The sequence below is a fragment of the Tasmannia lanceolata genome, unplaced genomic scaffold (genome assembly GCF_043159265.1).
Source record: "Tasmannia lanceolata isolate RefF3 unplaced genomic scaffold, GAP_Taslan_0.1 ptg000018l, whole genome shotgun sequence".
Taxonomy (NCBI): Eukaryota; Viridiplantae; Streptophyta; class Magnoliopsida; order Canellales; family Winteraceae; genus Tasmannia; species Tasmannia lanceolata.
In genome coordinates this window covers 60,713,438-60,723,204 of record NW_027518695.1, presented here as the reverse complement: position 1 = coordinate 60,723,204, position 9,767 = coordinate 60,713,438, and the positions used below count along the sequence as shown (strand labels likewise).

Sequence of the window (9,767 nt, the reverse complement as noted above, 5' to 3'; positions counted from 1 at the left end):
ATTAATTATATTTAGCATAAGTGAGAACATGACCAAGGCCAAACTAGTACAAAATTAAACATGACATCAACCAAAATATACGCAAAACAACACTCAATCCTACAAATATAGAAAAGAAAATAAAATTCCAAAAGACATACCTTTTTGTAGACGATATTCCATGCAAACTTATGGAGAAGAGGGATTTGGTCTAGAGAGAGGGCTTGAATTTTCTAAGAGAGGGGTTCTCTCCTCTTTTCTTTTTTTTCCTCCTTTTCTTTGGTGAGATGAGAGGGTATTTATAGGAGAATGGGATAGGAGGTTAGGTGAGGTTAGGTGAGGTTAGGTAAGGTTAGGTGAGGTTAGGTGATGTTAGGTGAGGTTAGGTGAGGTTAGGTGAGGTTTGGATGGTTATGATGGGAGGAGAGGTTAGGTGAGGTTAGGTGAGGTTTGAATGGTTAGGATGAGAGGAGAGGTTAGGTGGTTTTGGATGGTTAGACCCAGGTCATGATCTGCCATTGATCTAACGATTTACGGAAATCGGGTCTCGGAATGGAATCAGGGTCCGGGCTATGAAGTGACCCTAGCTTATTTTGTCCCGATTGATGATCCGTAAAGTTAGATCAAGATATTAATGACCTAAAACATATAAATCAATGATAGAGGGGGTTCTCACATGGATTTAACACACTAATTTATTTGTTGATTAAAACAAAACAAAATGGGGTGTCTACAGATGCCCCTCTTTGGTAGAGATGACGTAGTCATTGAATACCAAAGTTAAAAATGACAGAACCATTTTGCGTAGTTTTAATCGACAAAGGACTCTCTAGATACAACGCACCTTAACATAATGCAAAACCTTAGATGAAACCCTAGAACTTGAATAATAATAAAAACTCGATGCGGCGCCGTTCACAAACGGGCAATTAGAGAATGAGATATCATTTTCGAATGGATTCTGAAGGGAAAGGACAAAGATCGCTCTCAAACAGTTTTTAGAAGGAGATGAGACGCCGCTCACAAGCGGGTTCAACGAGGATAAGAAGCATTCCCAAATGGACTTGGATAATGAGGCACCGTTCACAAACGGCCTCAAGGAGGATAGAAAACCATTCACAAATGGACTCGAGAAAAGAGGCACCGTTCACAAACGGGCTCAAGGAGAAGACAAGACCATTCACAAATGGAATCGAGAAATGAGGCACCGTTCACAAACGGGCTCAAGGAGGAAGATACCATTCACAAATGGATTCGAGAAAAGAGGCACCGTTCACAAACGGGCTCAAGGAGAAGACAAGACCATTCACAAATGGACTCGAGAAATGAGGCACCGTTCACAAACGGGCTCAAGGAGGACGATACCATTCACAAATGGATTCGAGAAAAGAGGCACCATTCACAAACGGGCTCAAGGATAAGACAAGACCATTCACAAATGGACTCGAGAAATGAGGCACCATTCACAAACAGGCTCAAGGAGAAGACGAGACCATTCACAAATGGACTCGAGAAATGAGGCACCGTTCACAAACGGGCTCAAGGAGAAGACGAGACCATTCACAAATGGATTCGAGAAATGAGGCACCGTTCACAAACGGGCTCAAGGAGAAGACAAGACCATTCACAAATGGATTCGAGAAATGAGGCACCGTTCACAAACGGGCTCAAGGAGAAGACAAGACCATTCACAAATGGACTCGAGAAATGAGGCACCGTTCACAAACGGGCTCAAAGAGGACACGAGACCATTCACAAATGGACTCAGAAAATGAGGCACCGTTCACAAACGGGCTCAAGGAGAAGATGAGACCATTCACAAATGGACTCAGAGAATGAGACACCTGTTCACAAACGGGTTCGAAGAGAAGACGAGACCATTCACAAATGGACTCGAGAAATGAGGCACCGTTCACAAACGGGCTCGAAGAATTTAGGGATTTTTTTATGAACTTGAATTTGACGTAGGAATGGATTTTTATTTTTATTTTTTAATTAAGGATTTGGATTTGATAAATTTTTTTATTTTTGGAAAATGAGGTACCGTCCGCAAACGGGCTCAAGGAGAAGATGAGACCATTCACAAATGGCCTCGAGAAAAGAGGCACCGTTCACAAACGGGCTCAAAGAGGACATGAGACCATTCACAAATGGACTCAGAGAATGAGAAACCTGTTCACAAACGGGTTCAAGGAGAAGACGAGACCATCCCCAAATGGCCTCGAGAAAAGAGGCACCGTTCACAAACGGGCTCAAAGAGGGCATGAGATTTTTCATGAACTTGAATTTGACGTAAGATTGGATTTGTTTGAATCGGGGATTGGTTTTGATGAATTTTTTATTTTTGGGAAATGAGGTACCGTCCGCAAACGGGCTCAAGGAGAAGACGAGACCATTCACAAACGGCCTCGAGAAATGAGGCACCTTTCACAGAAGGGCTCAAAGAGGACATGAGATTTTTCATGAACTTGAATTTGACGTAAGATTGGATTTGTTTGAATCGGGGATTGGATTTGATGAATTTTTATTTTTGGGAAATGAGGTACCGTCCGCAAACGGGCTCAAGGAGAAGACGAGACCATTCACAAATGGGCTCGAGAAATGAGGCACCGTTCACAAACGGGCTCGACGACTCAAGATAGCTTTGATTGATGAATTCAACAATGAAAAATTTAGAGATTTTTATGAATTTGAATTTGACGTAGGATTGGATTTTTTGAATTGGGGATTGGATTTGATGAATTTTTGATTTTTTGAGAAATGAGGCACCGTCCACAAACGGGCTCAAGGAGGACATGAGACCATTCATAAATGAACTCAGAAAATGAGGCACCGTTCACAAATGGGCTCAAGGAGAAGACGAAACCATTCACAAATGGACTCGAGAGATGAGGCACCGTTCACAAACGGGCTCAAGGAGAAGACGAGGCCATTTGCAAATGGGCTCGAGAAAAGAGGTACCGTTCACAAACGGGCTCGAAGAATTTAGAGATTTTCCATGAACTTGAATTTGACGTAAGATTGGATTTGATGAATTTTTTATTTTTTTGAACTCAATGAAATCGGGGATATTATGGATCGTGCCCGACAAAGATGTTGGAAACTAGGACTTTGACGAATGATGAAACGGCAAACCTTTGGAACGAAGAACCATTACTAGCAAGAATGGATTAGGAACATTTTTATGAAACTTCAACAAGATTTTTCTCAAAGAGACTGCTGGTCTTGTCTTCTGGGGATTTTGATAACTGAAACCTTGAACAAGACATTTGAGATTGGTAATTTAGAACAACGACTCTCTTGGATATTAACATGGAAAAGCGGGATCTGCTTCTTGACAGGTGTTTAGATAAACATTTCTTGACCAGGATAACTAACCGGAAGGGAATTATGAATTTGAATGGTTCATCTTTCTGAGAAATTGGCTCAACCACCATTGCATCTGAGGTTCTTCCAAGCTTAAGGTGCCTTCCTGGGGTATGATCTTTTTACGGAAGCTGGGCTTTCTGATGTTTCTACTTCTGAATTTTTCTGAGCTGATCTTCTTTGAAATGAAGTTGTTTGACTAAATTCTCGAGCTCTTTCAGGTATAATTGCAGGGAGCTGCCTAGGCCTGGCCTCCTTCACCAAGACAGTTACATCATTTGGACATAGGAACGACAATTGACTCTTTCTAAAGAGAAAACTTAGATGAAAGGCACTACTCAAAGGATTGAGCAGCCCTGAAGGAGTGAACTTAGAATAATAAAGATTGACTGACTATACTGACAAACATAGTGATGCTTCTGACTTAGTTAATGTTTTGTTTGGTAAGTCTATCCTTTCAAGGAATAGTTTTTCAATTGGTAAACACCGGACTTCTTCCTCGAAACAGTAATGCCTCAAGAATTTAATTACGACCCCTAAGATTGCTTAGCTTCAATGCCCCCAGTTTTGAGGATATCACTTGAATTTGCTTGAACTTCAGTTGATCTTCAGTCTTGATACCGGCTGTTGCCTTCTTATACTGATTCTCTTACCGTGACCAAGTCACCTCTTCAGGGTTTTTAACTTGGCGGACCGCGCTAGCCTTAACTTTTGCCTGAACCACCTTTCTAGGTTTTCGATCCAGCAGGCTATCCCCTTAGCTTTTGCCTAAGCCGCCCTTTCGGGTTTTTAACTTAGCAGGGAAATGATCTTAAATTTTGCCTAGACCGCCCTTTCAGGTTTTCAGTCTAGCAGATCTTCAAACTCCGTTCTTTTTTTTTTCTTTTTGTGTTTCGGGACCTAGATCATTAAATCTGAACACCGGAGGGACTTTATAGGTAGGATAGGGCCTTACAAAGAATGGCTTAAGGCTCAACAAAGATTTCGACCAAACCTGTGAACAGGTTGCCTCCATATCCTCATGTAGGAATTAGGACGTGTGTAGTTCAGGGCAAATGCCCCTAGTTTGAAAATAAATTGTTTGAAGGTTAATTGATTTTTCTTTTTTCTTTTCTTTCTGGAATAATTGGTTTCTCTTCTTTTGGAACTTGTCCTTCTTTTTTTTTCTTTTTTTTTGAATCGACCGAACTCGGTTTAACCGAGCTGCCTACGTACCCCAGTGTAGGGATCAGGTCTTGCGTAGTTCGGGGCGGATGCCCCTAGTTTGATGGGTTTTCAAGAGAATTTGATTCAGGCTCGAAGGGTTTGCAAACCGGTATTCTTTTGACGTTGGGTTCTGATTTTGGGATTTATTCGGCCAAAGGAGGCCTTCCGATGTTCAAATTGGGAATCGATCTAGGTTACTAGGGTCCCTCTGGTACTGATTATTTATTTATTTTTTCTTTTCTTTTTTTTTTCACAGAATTTGACGGCATTTCCAGGTAAGAGATAATGGATCTTCTTCTTCCAAGATTCTAATACGTGCTTTTGACTTTCATAGAGCGAAACTTGTTCTTTGACATCCTCCATCTATGGATTCGTACTCTCGATATCTGATGATCACTTTTCATTGTTTGCTCTTGAACTTTTCATCTTGAATTTGTTGGCTTTTTGTTATGAATTTGAGAACCAAGGTCATTGATTGGAAATATGAAAGTTGTTTCCACTCTATGCCCCTTGTATAGCATATATCTTCTCACTTTCTTCATTTTCTTTGAGCTTTCCATCTATGTCTTGCCCCTGGTATCGGTTGTAGCTTTTCTAGACAATCTTCTTATTCTTGAAATAATTTTATCAATTCTTCACACTCTTTAGAGGGTAATGTATTTTCAATCAGCATTCACTGAATCAAAGTTTCAGTGCCAGTGTTTATCATTTCAATTTCATCTTTGAAAGGTTGGGATTGGCGCTCCTCCTCTCGTTCAAGTAATTGCTGTGACTCAAGTGGAGTTTCGTCAATTTTGTCCTCATTTGAAGAGGGAGTCTTATTTTAAGATCAGAAGCACACTTAAGAACAGACACAAGTGAACTTTTTGGAACTGACTGAAATTTTATTTAAACAAAAGCTATTACATCAGACGACCTATCCTGAACATGCTCAGGATTCACAACTCTAAATAAGAAAGGGAAACAGAAGATAACTTGCCTGGACTAGGCATTGACCTTTAACTGTAAGACCGGACTCAACAATTATACTGACCATGATGACTGACTCAACATAAAATAGTAAGTGACTAAAACTTTAACTGCTGCAACTGTTTGGCGTTGAAGGCTCGGCGAAGGCTGGTTCGTTCTGAACATCATCATGGCTGATACTTTCAATTTTGGACAATGATGACTGATTCGCATAGGGAAATGCCCCTAGCTCAAGGATTCTGAGAGTGAACTCTGAAGGACTTAGCAAAATAATCTTGAAAAAGGTAGCCCCTAGAGGAGGAACAGACCAGGGGTACAAGCAAGATTGGATTATCTGGACCAGGCATGATCAGATCATGAGAACGCATAATCGAAAGATTGTGAGATTCTGCATCTGCCAGTTAGGGGATGACATGAAGATACGATCGAATCGTATGACAGAAGAACGAAAGACGCACGATCAAAAGATTAGATGAGATAGCATAAGATTGCTTTCAACGGATAGATCATGAATGACTAATCCTATGAGATCTTTGGAAATGATGGGATTTATATCCTAACTCAAAGGGAATTTTTTTTTTTCACATTTTATCAGTGTTACCTGAAGGCATCAACCTTAATCCTAATCTATCGGAGTGGAGAGAGAATCTCGACTCATGACTTTGTTCGTGTATATAAGGACCGATCGTGACCATTGGAAGATGGACCACGGCCTAATCTAGACACCAATGGGTAGGATATCCTAAACTAGGCTCACACACGTGATGCACATGTGTTCGTATACTACATGCATGTGTGGGTTAATCTAGGGGTAAGGCCAAGAGTTCCCTTAGCGCGAACCCCTGCTCGATATACTGTACCAGTGTCCGGCGTATCAGTACGTGAACAAGAGATCCGTTTACGTACCATAAAGGTACCAGGCTAAGGGTGGAATGCTTCTCTAGCACAGAGGCACCAGGTGATGAAATCCCAGTCAACCATGCTAGATAACACTCCGGGTTCCTAAAATAGGACGTGTGTGCACGTGAGATGCAAGGGTTTAGATGCAAGTGATGTAAGTGTGTGCAATAAGTTCGCGCGATCTATGATGCCTTCAGGTTTTGTTAGATTAAGTTTGAGTAAAATGTGATGAGAAAATAAAACAAGACAAACTTATCTGACAAGTATACAAGAGATAAAGTTCTTATGAGCCAGTTAAATTAAATTCAAATGAATTATCTTTTGGAATTTTAATGAAGTTAGGTGATCCCCAGCAGAGTCGCCAGACTGTGGTACCCTGATCCCGCGAGAGGGGCGGGGCGCGAGCCGCCGCTCTCTCTCTCTTGGTCTCTCGTATCCACGCGATTGGCGTGTGCATTTTAATATTGATTTGAATTCGTCTTTCCTGTGGACTTGGGATCACTAAGGCAATCCGAATTCCACACGAAAGAGACTGACAGAGTCGCCACCTAGATGTGGGATCTAGGACCCGTAATTAACCAGAAATCTAGACTCGCTACCTGGTTACGAGAATGGAAGGTATGGGGAGTTATCCACCACATGCACCATTCTTGCCCGATAATCGGTCTTCGATTCCAAAAGCTAACTCTTTTAAATTTATTTTAAATGGCTCATTCAACTCTATGTTAATGTGCGAACTAAGTGACATGCATCCTATGATCTAATTTCAATGTGAATCCTAAATGTGTATCTTGATTTATTAATTTGTCTGGATTCAATCTAAGTGAAAGTTCTCCTAGAATTCTAATTTCATGGAAAGTCCTAAGTGATTTGATTAAGCATTTACAAGAAAATTAATATACAAAACACCACAATTTGTTTGTGGTGCCGACTCGCGGGTGGTATGCCATCAGACATCCAAGCTGCCTACATACCCAAGCCTCACTGGGATCAGAGTCGACGTAGTTCGGTGCACCTAAGCTAAGTTACATATGCCTAACTCAACTAAGACACCGACCTAGACGGGATTGACTGTTTCAACAGTTTTAAGAGAAGTTATTTAATTCAAGTTGAGGATTTTATTATCTTAGGATTTCATCGAAGATGCTATATGATTCTTATCTAAATGCAAGTTGTCCCTTAGACTAATGCAGGTTAGCCTACATCCTAGTTTACTAGGCTTGTCCTATGGAAAAGATCGGGTGACTAGTGTAACTAAACCTATGGCACGGTTGCTATACATAGCAAACGTCCGTGATGAGGCTGGACTCCTGACTCTAGGACTCCCTAAAACCTAGGACTCCCTAAAACTTAGGACACGACACGACACGACACCAGTGTTCCTAAATTGGGCTCTAAGGGTTCCTAAAGGAATTTTGAATCCACCGGCTCTTGGGAATCTCGAATTCTTTTGGGTTTGTGGAAACTTTTAGAGTTTTCTTGAAGCTTTTATTATCTGAAGGTATTTAGTGTGTTTGGTAGCTTTTAAAGTTGTTTATTTAGAAGGTTTTAGTTTCATTTGAAATTTTTAGTGGTCTTTTGGTTAATGGCTTTTAACGGATTTTTATCAGTGGATTTTAAATGGGTGAATTTTAGTTTTGTTAATTTTAGGTTGGATATACTTTAGATTAATGTCTTTCGATTTTGGTTTGGAAAATGACGTTAACACAACCAAGTTTTGACAATTGCACAAATTCGACAAACCATTGACCATTAAAAGATCTGACAAATGCAGCCCACTAAAACTGTCGTAACTCTTTAACCGCTTGGCCAAATTCAACGTACAAACATGCGTTGGAAAGATCTTTTATAGGGCTACAACTTTGTAGTTCTCCATTGTTTGTAAATCTGTGATTTAGAGGTTCGAATTTGTGTTGCAAACAAAAGGACAGCAACATTAAACTGGAAATGCCTAAAGGTGTGCCGCAACCATTTTGGACTTAACTTTTTAACCGCTCGCTGTCTGATCTAGCACGAATACTCGTTGGAAACGGCACGAAAATATCTACTACTTTGTAGTTAACCATTTCCAACGATTCTGTTGTTTAGAGGTCGAAAAATCTGTTTAAAGTCTAACAGCTAGCACTATGACGGGAATGATATTGGCACCCCCATGTTTTCTTTTGATAGTTCTTATTTTTTTAGTGATTAAAAGACGGTGAATATGAAAAATGGCTTGAATGGGCCTGAGATTAGATTCAAATGGGATGTTTGAAAAAGGGGTTGTTTTTATCTACTTGGCAAGGTGGGGTATGGATATTGGGTTCTTGAGATTGAGTGGGGGCTGTTGTTATCAAATTGGAGTGGGGGCTGTTGTTATCAATTGAAAGATGGAGGTTTTGTAAGCCAAATTAAATGGGTTTTGATAATTCATGTAAAATTCAAGTTTTCTTTCTTGTAAATGTTCAAAATTTTTAATGAATTGTTTTCCCAAAAGAAATCTAAATTCCCTAACAAGCCAATGATTTCAACATCCCATCGCAAATAGGTTCTAATGACCCTAACACATTAATTATATTTAGCATAAGTGAGAACATGACCAAGGCCAAACTAGTACAAAATTAAACATGACATCAACCAAAATATACGCAAAACAACACTCAATCCTACAAATATAGAAAAGAAAATAAAATTCCAAAAGACATACCTTTTTGTAGACGATATTCCATGCAAACTTATGGAGAAGAGGGATTTGGTCTAGAGAGAGGGCTTGAATTTTCTAAGAGAGGGGTTCTCTCCTCTTTTCTTTTTTTTCCTCCTTTTCTTTGGTGAGATGAGAGGGTATTTATAGGAGAATGGGATAGGAGGTTAGGTGAGGTTAGGTGAGGTTAGGTAAGGTTAGGTGAGGTTAGGTGATGTTAGGTGAGGTTAGGTGAGGTTAGGTGAGGTTTGGATGGTTATGATGGGAGGAGAGGTTAGGTGAGGTTAGGTGAGGTTTGAATGGTTAGAATGAGAGGAGAGGTTAGGTGGTTTTGGATGGTTAGACCCAGGTCATGATCTGCCATTGATCTAACGATTTACGGAAATCGGGTCTCGGAATGGAATCAGGGTCCGGGCTATGAAGTGACCCTAGCTTATTTTGTCCCGATTGATGATCCGTAAAGTTAGATCAAGATATTAATGACCTAAAACATATAAATCAATGATAGAGGGGGTTCTCACATGGATTTAACACACTAATTTATTTGTTGATTAAAACAAAACAAAATGGGGTGTCTACAATAAGATGTGGTTCCCTAGTGTGGACCGATCCGAGGACGGTGAGGGAACGGATCCCTACATCCTCTAAGATCTCCACAACGTGAAGG

The 9,767-nt window shown here is 40.4% G+C and overlaps 1 long non-coding RNA gene across 1 annotated transcript; it reads right to left on the bottom strand.

The window, feature by feature from the left end:
• Nucleotides 1-5,414: 5,414 nt before the first annotated feature.
• On the bottom strand, nucleotides 5,415-9,210 carry LOC143851210 (uncharacterized). The gene is made up of 2 exons (XR_013236256.1): nucleotides 9,107-9,210; nucleotides 5,415-5,914 (listed from the first exon to the last, which is right to left on the bottom strand). It is a non-coding gene; the product is annotated as an uncharacterized LOC143851210 (long non-coding RNA).
• Nucleotides 9,211-9,767: the final 557 nt, after the last annotated feature.